This window comes from Adiantum capillus-veneris, chromosome 17 (genome assembly GCF_014529385.1).
Source record: "Adiantum capillus-veneris isolate H3 chromosome 17, ASM1452938v2, whole genome shotgun sequence".
Classification (NCBI taxonomy): domain Eukaryota; kingdom Viridiplantae; phylum Streptophyta; class Polypodiopsida; order Polypodiales; family Pteridaceae; genus Adiantum; species Adiantum capillus-veneris.
Window position 1 is genome coordinate 156,961,735 of NC_140947.1, and position 10,569 is coordinate 156,972,303.

The window sequence follows — 10,569 nt, forward strand, 5'->3', positions numbered from 1 at the left end:
CTCCGCATGCCAAAACAATTGATTTCCCAAAAAATCTTGATTCAGGAAAAACCAAAACTGATTTGCTTCTTCATCAAACTGATCATTTGATTCAAGGCTTAAAAATAACACATTGAACTCTCCTTTACACATAAAAAACACCATCAAGATGACTTGCTCAAATTTCTCCTTGAAAATAGAAAGAAATCCACTTTGTAGCTGCAAAACTGTCCAATCAGTGATATCTCCCTGAAATTGAAAACTTTTGACTTCTGCTCCCTTACGTCGACAAGCATGAAGACATAAAACCAATGCGATATAAGAATATCAACATCATCTCCTCCATCAGCAACATCACATAGAAATGTAGAACCATCTTCAGGAGGAAAACCCACTTCACCATCATCAGGAACTTGCAAAATACTTGCATAATCATCAGTCAAAACCATCTCCTTAGCATCAACAAAACCATTGACATCAGAAACTTGGTATAAATCATCAAGAATATCATCAGTAAAATGAAATTCATTGAAAAAAGATGGACTTCCAATATCCATGACTGAAGTTGTAAAAGCACCAACATCATAAAGATCATTGATAATGACATCATCGTTAAATAAACCCTATGTAACATCAAGATTTGAAGAAGACTCCATATTCTTGATTTGAGTAAGTTGAAGCTTCAAGTCCTCAATTTGATTATCCTTATCCAAAACAACTTTCTTAAGAGCATCATGAACTTCATAACAGTAAGAAATATGCAAGTCGGCTTCAGTTTGAACCTGAGAAATCTCCGCCATCAATGATGTCTTCTCTTCTTGAAGTTGATTGATTTTGGAAAGCGCTTCATTTGCCGCAACCATACTTGAATGCCTCTCATTCCCTAGCTCTAATGAGAGATTATTGATCATCTTCGCTTGAGAAAGAACAAAACTTTGAAATTCAGCAAGTTCATGTACATAACTTCTTTGCAAATTAGTAATCTGCGGATCAGGGACCTGAATTCTAGAACTTTGCAAATCAGGGACCTTCCGTATCAAAACTGGTAATTCAAGGATCTGAAAGTCAAGATCCTTGTTTTCACAACCTGAATAACTCATATCCACTCCTAGAAATTGGCTTTCAGTCTTCAAAACTCCAAAAAACTCTTCTCCGTCAACACAAACACCTTGCGGACTGTCACCTGTTGAATACTCCTCATCAAGATTCGTCAAAAACCGATTCATCACATCATCCTCATTAGTAGCACACATTATGTCTTTATCTATCTTCAGCTCTTCCACTTCATTACACTGAAATCTGATGTCTCCCTGAATTTCAACCTCTTCAAAATTGATGTCAAATGTTGGTATATGGGTTTGTATGGGATATTGGTGGCTTCTCTTGCTCACTCCCACTTGTATTCCCTTCTTCTCAATCATTAATTCTTCTTTTGGGCAACTCGCCTTCTCTTCCTGCAAAGATACAAGTCTCTTTAATGTGAGGTTTGGGGATAGCTGGCAATCCTCTTGGCCCCTTTGGCTCATGAGTTGCTCCTGGCTTCCTCCTTCTTCCTTCATCATCTTTTGGACTTCATCTCCCTTGCATTGAACGAACTCTCCTTCTTGAATCAACTTCTTCTCTTCATAAATCTGAGTATCTACAGCTTTGATCCCATATTCAAAAACATCAAAATCAGGTTGAAAAACTTCAGGTGCTGAAAAATCAGATTCAGGCTTTGAAACTTCAGGTTTTGAAACTGCAGGTGCCTGAAAAACTGTTGGTAACTGAAAACTGACAACAGTAAAAGTTTGTTGAAAACACCATCGAGAATCATCATCACTAAGGTAATCATCAAACTCATCTTCATACTTTTTTGAAATACATTCTCACGCTTCTTGCAACCTTGATATTAGCCGAGCCGTAGAGCATGACTTCCTCTTCTTACCAACTCGACTATTATGCCATTTATATGCATCATCAAGAAATCCAGAAAACCAATCCAGATCCTCTTGAGCATCACACTGTCCTGATGACATGATGCATCGTGAAAACTCTGCATAATTTGATACAACTCCCTGCACAACTTCTGCATACAATACTTGACACAAACATATTCTTTCTAACAAGGCTTACACATATAAGGACATTGCTTTGCGCAGTGCCCATCTTTTTGACAATAGCACACTTTTTCTTCTTCTTCTTTGTCATTAATCAGACATCAAAAGAATAGAGAGCATTTGTACCTCTTTAAACCTTGAAACTGCATTGCAAACTGAAATACCTGAAACTACAGTCTATAAATTGAAAGCCTGAAACTACATTCTGCAAACTAAAAAATTGAAACTGCATTTTGCAAACTGGAATTCTTGAAGCTGCATTCTGCAAACTACAACTTGTCAGCAATTGTAATTTTGATTTCCCCTTGCAGATTCGGGAAGAAATCCACCAAGAACTTTGTTGCATACTCCTTAGACATTTCCTGCGGGGTTACACAATTCAAGAATTCTTGCAGGTGGTCGAGGTCGACTAACATGTCAAGAACCTCTTGAACTCTTGAGTGCCATATGTTTCAGGCTGAATTCGAACCATTTGCAAGAACCGCTTCTGAGAGAAGGTGGTGGTTAGAGCACGAGAAAGAAACTTGGCATCATAACCGGGCATCATAACCAACTCATCGTTTGCTTTGAGATTACTGTAATTCTCTCCCATGTCGATTAGGACACGCACAACAGGATTGCCAAAGTGTTAGGGGCTTACTGTCCTAACAGTAATTTAAGATAAAATACACAGTAAACTGCATTATCACATAGGTTTACTTCACAATTGAAAATTGTAGATTGCCATCGACACAAAAGAGACTAAAACTGTATTACTGCATAGTATTCATCATCGGAAAACACACTACAACCCCTGCTAAATACCGTTCGACATCTCTACACACACACTCTCTGGAAACAACCAACGACTAACTACTCTTAACTGCCATGCAGTGCCAAGAACATAATCGAAACACTTCAAACCATTATAGGTGTAAACAACACCCTTAGAGTTCGAAGGTTTCAACCTTGACTACAAGCAAAAGTAAAAAATAAACTACGACTCAGCCCTCAGGTCCTAACAAGCAAAAACCAATTTCACCTTTGAGCCATAGTGACATGCCAACCCATTGGGCATAGCGATATCGTTGTAGTTCGGAGGACCTAGCTTAGGAGTGAGGTCTTCAAGCATAAGAATCCTCCCTTTTATCATCATCCTTCTCTCAACTCGAATTTCTGTATCTCTTTTCTTAAATCCAATAAGGCAATGTTGGGTTTCCTTGCTCTATCCCAAGCCTTGAAGGGGGAGTGAATAGATTTGAAAGCAACATAGAAAAAAATAAAATTGGCTTTATTTTTGAAAATTTTAAGCTTAAACAAAGACTGATCGATGTGTACCCAACAAAAATTATTGTTGCATTCACCCTTCAATAGCTCAAAGCAAACAGGACTATGATTAAGCAATAATAAAGAGTGATCTGCTCTATTACTCATTGCCAATGCTCCTTAAGCAGATCCACTGACATGTACACTATCAATTCTTGGTGCTCTAAAGAAATTACCTTTTTGTTTGTTAGTCCAAGTGGTGTCTGTCTTTTCTAAGATACATTTGTCCCTTATATTAACCACCATGCTAAAGTCTCTTGCGATAAAAATGGGGTCAAGCATACCAGCAAGTTCATTCCACTACTCAATCCTGTCAAAAATGGAGTTTGGTGCATAAAGACTACTAATTACAGTATAGTTGATTGGAATTTTGAAAGAGATAGCAACCCACTTTCCCTTAGTGCCAAACTTAACAAAACCTACCAGAGAAGAGTGTTTTTAATGAGTACCAATGGTTGATCCTCCTTTTCCATGTGTATGGTTATTGAAATACCACTCATATCTCGCTCCAAGACTCTTAAGATTATCCAACAAACTATTGCCCCCTACCTTAAGTTCTTGCAAGCAAATAAATCAAGAAACAACTAAATATCTTCAAGCCGCTTTTTAATGGTCATAGCCTTGATAACATTAGTGAAGCATTAATAGTTGAGGGAGAAACTAATGAGTTTTGGGCAGTTCACTTCTTTGAATTTTTAGGAGGTTTGGACAAGGCAGCTAAAGCCCTATTGGGATCAATAGATTTTTCCTTTATGCTCTTAGCTTTGGAGCTGAATTTAATGGTGGGAAGTGTCTCCTCTTTTGCTTATGACATAAGGACATCCACAGAGTTCTTAGGAAAGGCCACCATTTGGTTCAAAAGGGTTGGGTCTTCACTTGCAAAGGTCTTTATCAAAATCTTGATGTGTATTGTTGACATTACTTGGTAACTTGTGAGTGCCTTAGACAAATTCATTGTCATAGTCAAAGGTGTCGGAGTTGCTGAAGAGTGGGCATCTCCATTAACCTCACCAATTATGGGTGTGGTAGCTGATGTGGGATCATGCCCTTCTTTGGACTTTGGACCTTAAGAAGCTCTGCCATGAGGAACATTGGTATCAATAGAGGCTTCTTTTTCTTGGTGCTTTTCCACTTGTGGCTCCACACCTAAGGGTTCAAAAACATCATCCAATAGAGCCCCCAACCTATCGACCACTATGTTATTAATAGACATATTACCTTGAGCAAAGTTTTTGTTTTGCTTGCTCCTACCAATACTCCTGGTCACTTGAGTGAACCCTATTCAGGGGGAGCATATTCTTCCTTCTATTTTTTAAGGTCAAGACATTCCTTTATCAGATGCCCATGTTTGAAGCAATGGAAACATGCATTAGGGAGGTTTCTATTGATGATTTTATGTTGATGGATCAAGTTCCTAGTAGCATCCTTAAGGGAAACAAATTCCTTTCAAAGGGGATTTTAGGTCAATTTCCACCACAAGTTGGGGGTCCCATTTGGGATTTATCCCATTGTTGGGTTTTTTGCCCAGCACTTTACCCACCTCCAACTCCTTTAATCCAAGGGTAGAATTCTAAGGGAAATTTGGGAAAATCCACCAAGACAAGGACTTTAGAAGGTTTCCCCCTAGAAGTGAATCCTTTGTGTCATATAGAATGAAATGGAGATATCTTTAACTGGCCACTATCCTTGGCTGATGACTTGTAGAGCACTTTTCCATACCTCAAATAATAATTGTTAGGTAGATATTGAACCTGGCAGGTGAATAAGTTCCTAGCCTCCCAATTGTGCAACATCCTTTACTTTAGGAGATCAAGAGGGGGTACTGGGCCATTACAGAGGCCTATAAAAACTCGATCGTTTAGATGCTTAAACCAACTTTCCAATTCAAAGTCCCCAATGATGACCAAATCATCATGGCTAGTGGGCTTGGTCGGAACCAAGTGTGTGTTTAATGTGGCCGAGGGCTTCCCACGGACATGCTCCAGATTCTTATCAAGATGTAAAGGAAGCACCTCATCTTGAAGAATTCCTTGCTCAAAAAAATCCAGTTATCAATCTTAGGGTCCTTGTAGATCTGGTTGATTAGGGGCTATTGCATATAAGATTGATTTTGTGGGGATTGCTCAACATTATATTGTGTATAAAGCTTTCCCCTACTAAAAAACTTTGAGGAAAATAGGGAGGAGGAACATTACTAGAGATGGTCTTGAGCTAACAATCTCTACAAAGGTGGGCGGGCTTATTATTTGAGCGAGAGACCTTGAACTCCCAGGGGATTATGCAAAGAATTAGCATGATTTGGCAAAGGGGCTTATCTAGCAAGCCAGTATGAGATAGAAGAATTATTGGCCTTGGCATGTTGATCTTCACGGTTGCTGCTCATTATTTCCAGCTTGAAGGACCTCCCTGAACACAGAGATTGGCAATATACCCATTTAGGAGCACATCTTGCAATGCGATAGTCCCCTCCCCTAGGAGGGAAAGGGAAAGGTGCCCCCAATTAGGATGAGTAGTGGAGGTAGAGTTCAAGGAAATGTGATACGATAGGACTCGTATGGAGTGCATAGAGCATCAATTCTAGGGTAGGGTCTCGCAACACACTCCATACCTCTACCAGTCAAAGTGCTCACTAAGACCCGTGTCACACATGAGCACCATACATACCCGTGTCTCAGAAATTGTTATCTTTTTTTCTTAAAGACCTACCAATCAGTGCCAACTGACTGGAAATGCATTCGTGGGGAAAGCAAGTGGTGAGCAAGGAAAACCAATAACATTCCTTTGCGCCATCATTTTAACGCATGTTTGTAGAGTTGTTGATCCACAGAGCTGTTGGTTTGGAGAGGGTACTTTGAGAGACAACACATCCAACGAATGGCTTTTTGTTATCTCAATTGCACACATGTTCGAGCGGATGTGTGTGATAGAGGCCTAACTCATGCACCATCTCATCCAAGTGCCCCTTCGTTTCCCTTTCCATTTTCCACTGCTCTCTCTCTCTCTTTAACTCTCCTTCTCTCTCCTCACTAACGTTCTCTTTACTTCTCTCTCACCTACCCACTTCCCCTCTCTCTCTTCTTCCTTTCCTCTCTCACTCAACCTTTTCCCTTCTCGACGCTCGTCACGCTAATTGGCACCTCCCTAGGGATGTGGGATAAATGGCCACATTAGGCGTTGTGAGGCGGGTGCAATCCGGGCCGTCCAATCACTTTTTGAACTAGGTGTGAACTAAATATGAACTCGGGAGGTATGTACACCACACCAAATTCGGTGTGAACTCAATGTGAATTGAGTGTGAGCTTGGTGTGAAATTGGGGCAGTATGTACACCACACCAAATTTGGTGTGAACTCGATGTGAGTTGAGTGTGAATAAATGTGAACTTATACGCAATGACGTGATCTATAAACTTAACACACACATAGCTTTCAACGAGTACGCGACAACTTAGCGATTACGGTCAATCTCAAAGAGGAGAGAGGGAACGGGTTCAAGCCCCGGATCCAAAACATGAGAATCTTTTGCATTCCCTAGGCAATCCAATGGTCACGATCTAGGCAATCCAATGATCATGATCAATCAATGATCGGTGAGCTTCCCAACCCCTTGTATTCTCTCTCTTCATACGTGTTGTGCGCTCCTTCTCTAACTACCATTAGTTTGGTACCAAAACAAGACACTTAAGTGTCCTTTTTACTACTAGTTTAAATTCAATTCTACTTGCCTTAGACGACGGTGTATTTAAGAAAACCCTCTTGATATGCTTAAATATGTTAGCTAGAGGTTCTTCTAAAAATATAATCTTGCATTTTAGAAGCTATCATGATCAATAACTATACTCATCAAGTTGACCTTCGCAAGACTACAATTGATGCTTTGAAGAAATCGACTTTAAAAGCTCAAGAAAAAAGCGACCCTCTAAAAAAATTTATGTGACTTTTCCACAATTGTGCTATAGATAGTTGAAAGTTTCATGTGCGAAAAAATTCACTTTAAAGTATACAAAATAATGGAAAGTTCTACATGTTTGATATGGCCATTTTAAGCATATCGTTGTGTACAATAAACAAGGTGAAGACTTCACGATGGCCTCGAGAAGGAAACATTTTTTGTTGTAATAAATTGAGTGATTATTAGAACATATTTGACATGTTAATGGAGCAGTGTTCGGGAAAAATGTGTCTCACCTTAATATTGTGCCGTTTTCGATTCCAAAAATGCTGACTGAGAGTAGGGAGGTGAAAGGAGAAATTTCGTCCCAAAATAGAGAAAAATAGTGTAAAAACCTGAAAAATAAATCTAATTTTGTAAATTTTTCTCTTGGAGAATTCAAGAAAAGAAATTTTGTATGTTTGGAAAAATGATTTTTTCCAAATACTTTAATGGAGAGAGATAGAGAGAGAGATGAACGTACGTGTGCACACACACACACTTACTTGCATAATGAAAATGTTCAAATGAATATAGTAAGGCTTCATTACAAAGAAAACTTAAAAGGTCATGATTGCCCTCACATTTGTAAGGTTCTCTCTCTCTCTCTCTCTCATATATATACCATATTATAGAGTTTGAGACTTTAGAACCAATTTGGGAATCATCAATGTCTTAAAAATTTGGCCATATGGACAAATCTCAAACTATTTTTTAAGGCCACATCCTTCCACAAGGTAGTACTTGAAAAGCTTTTTCTAACTATGCTCTCAAAACTTTGGTGAAGATTTGACCATGTGGTCAAATCTTAAGCTCATTTGAAAGTGAGAATTTGGATTTTCCCAAATTCAATAATATGGTGATATATATGTGTGTGTGTGTGTGTGTGTGTGTGCACACACACACACACACACACATATATATATATAAAATAGAATTTAACATTGAATACCAACAACTGAAAAAAATATTCTTCATATTTTATTGAGTAAGCCAATAGGTCTATCCATTTTTTTATGAAGGGGTTCATTAGGGGGTATCTTGAAAGATCCCCCTTTATGAAATAGGAAAAAAGCGTCATTTTCAAGTGTTGCATGGTAGTGAGCAAAATGGAAATGCAGACACACGAGTGCTCTCTCTCTCTCTCTCTCTCTCTCTCTCTCTCTCTCTCTCTCTCTCTCTCTCTCCGCATGGGCATTCTCTCTATCTCTTTCTATCTTTGCTTCACCGCCAATGAATCCTGTCTAAAAGTAGATTTGCACGCTTATCTGCTTGTGACAAATAATCTTTTGAAGGTTCCATGGCCAAATGATTCTACTCTTTGCTGCATAGCAGTCATTTAGAGAGGAGCCATTGGAAAGATTGAAGAGCCTTTTTTCTTGTAAAACTCTTTGCACAGATCTCCCTACTTTGGTGTACCTTCAGGAGCTACACATCGAGGGAATGGAGAGGGGAATAGGATTGTGCAGAGGCAGCGATGGCGAGTCATGAGGGGCTCCACAGAGTTGATGATAGCGACAAGGCGAGCTCTTTTCCTTTCAAATTTACAAATTCCTAGAATCTAGGGTAGGTGTGTTCAACCTTAGCAAATGGTTTCATTAAGCAGAGCCTGAACAGATAATTCATTTCCCTTTGAGAAGAAAAAGAGGGGAAATGGCACGTAGAGAGAGAGGGAGAGAGAGGGAGAGAGCCAGAGAGAGAGATTCACATCAATGTGCGAGCTCGAAGTTGAAGGGAGAGATTTATTTTTTTATGTACTGATGTGAGGCCAAAATCTACGATGTGTTGGCATTGCCAAAGAGCGAGCCCTAGAATGGAGGGGTGCCATCACACGGTTTCTCTCCTGCTATAGATTACATGCTCAATGCTACACCTCAAATATAGAGAGGAAGAGACAAAGATGTTGCGTGCAAAGGCCCACACACACACACACACACACACACACACACACACACACACACAGTGTTTAATGGGAAGACACACACACACACACACACACACACAGAGGCAATGGAAAACTTCAAAACGAGGATGACGAGACGATAATTGATTTTCTTTTGCTTTGAGATTCAAAGATTCCTTTGAATCTCATGGATGAATTAATTGAAATTTGTAGCGTAGACCAAGTAATGTGAGCCATCAACTATTAAAATTATATGGTGTGAGACTTGAGTTTTTCTTGAAATAGGTCCATTGTCAACAATCAAAGTTAATTTGATTGTGACCATTGGGTGGATGGTGAGAGCTTTGCACGTTTTTTCTATCGCCCTCCTATTGACTTCTTGGCCAAAAATATATTTTTTATGTATTTGTGAGTTTTAGAAAGTGATACATTGCTTACCCTTTCCATTGAGGACTCAAGGTGGCAAGTAGAAGGGCTTTGGTATGCAACAATTATTGGATCACTTCAAATATTCAAAATTGTATAAGAGAAAACTTTGATATTTTCATTCTTGAGGCATTAGCATTCAAAACCTCATAATATCAAACTTTTCACGTAGATCAACTAAATGTATCAAAGTACGTGGTAAAGACACAATTGGGGTGCCGAAAACCTTGGTTTCAATGTTATTATGGAGGACTCAAGATTTTGAAGAGTTTTTGTACACTTTAAAATTCAAGAAAGAGTTCAAGCGATGAGATTTATTTGAGTTAGAGATTCAAAAAACTACATACTTTCTTGGTTTCAACATATAAAGTCATTTGTAGTTGTCAAACTGCACTAGAATAGCCCCAATTCCATGAGGGGACCTTTGGAAGACCTAAATTATGATCTTATTTAACACGTGCTCAAGTATAAATTTATGTCTATAACTTCCGTGTGACTTGGAAACTAGTCTTTAAAGGGTATTCCATTGTTTCGTAACACTAAGTACTAACGTTTGGCTTTTATAAACATAAAAAAGGCCATCTAAGAATTTTATGATTTTTGTGCTGAAAAAGCTTGAAAGTTTACTAAAATTGATGACTTAGATCTTATCATAATTCTCTCCATCGGGATTGTATTTTGACATGGAGAAAAACGAGTGTTTTCTTTCCCTCATAACCAACCTATGGTAGAAGCAAGGTATAAAGACTTGTTTCTAGATTAGCAAATAAATTGCCAAAACTTGGTAGGACAACAAGACACTTTTGGTGACTCAGGACACTTGAGTGTCCAATTACAGGACTAGTGCTAAGAGTACAAGCCGCATACGCTCGCCAAACCTATGGCCACAACAACCTGGCTTCTTACGCCTCAGCCCTGTGTTACTCTA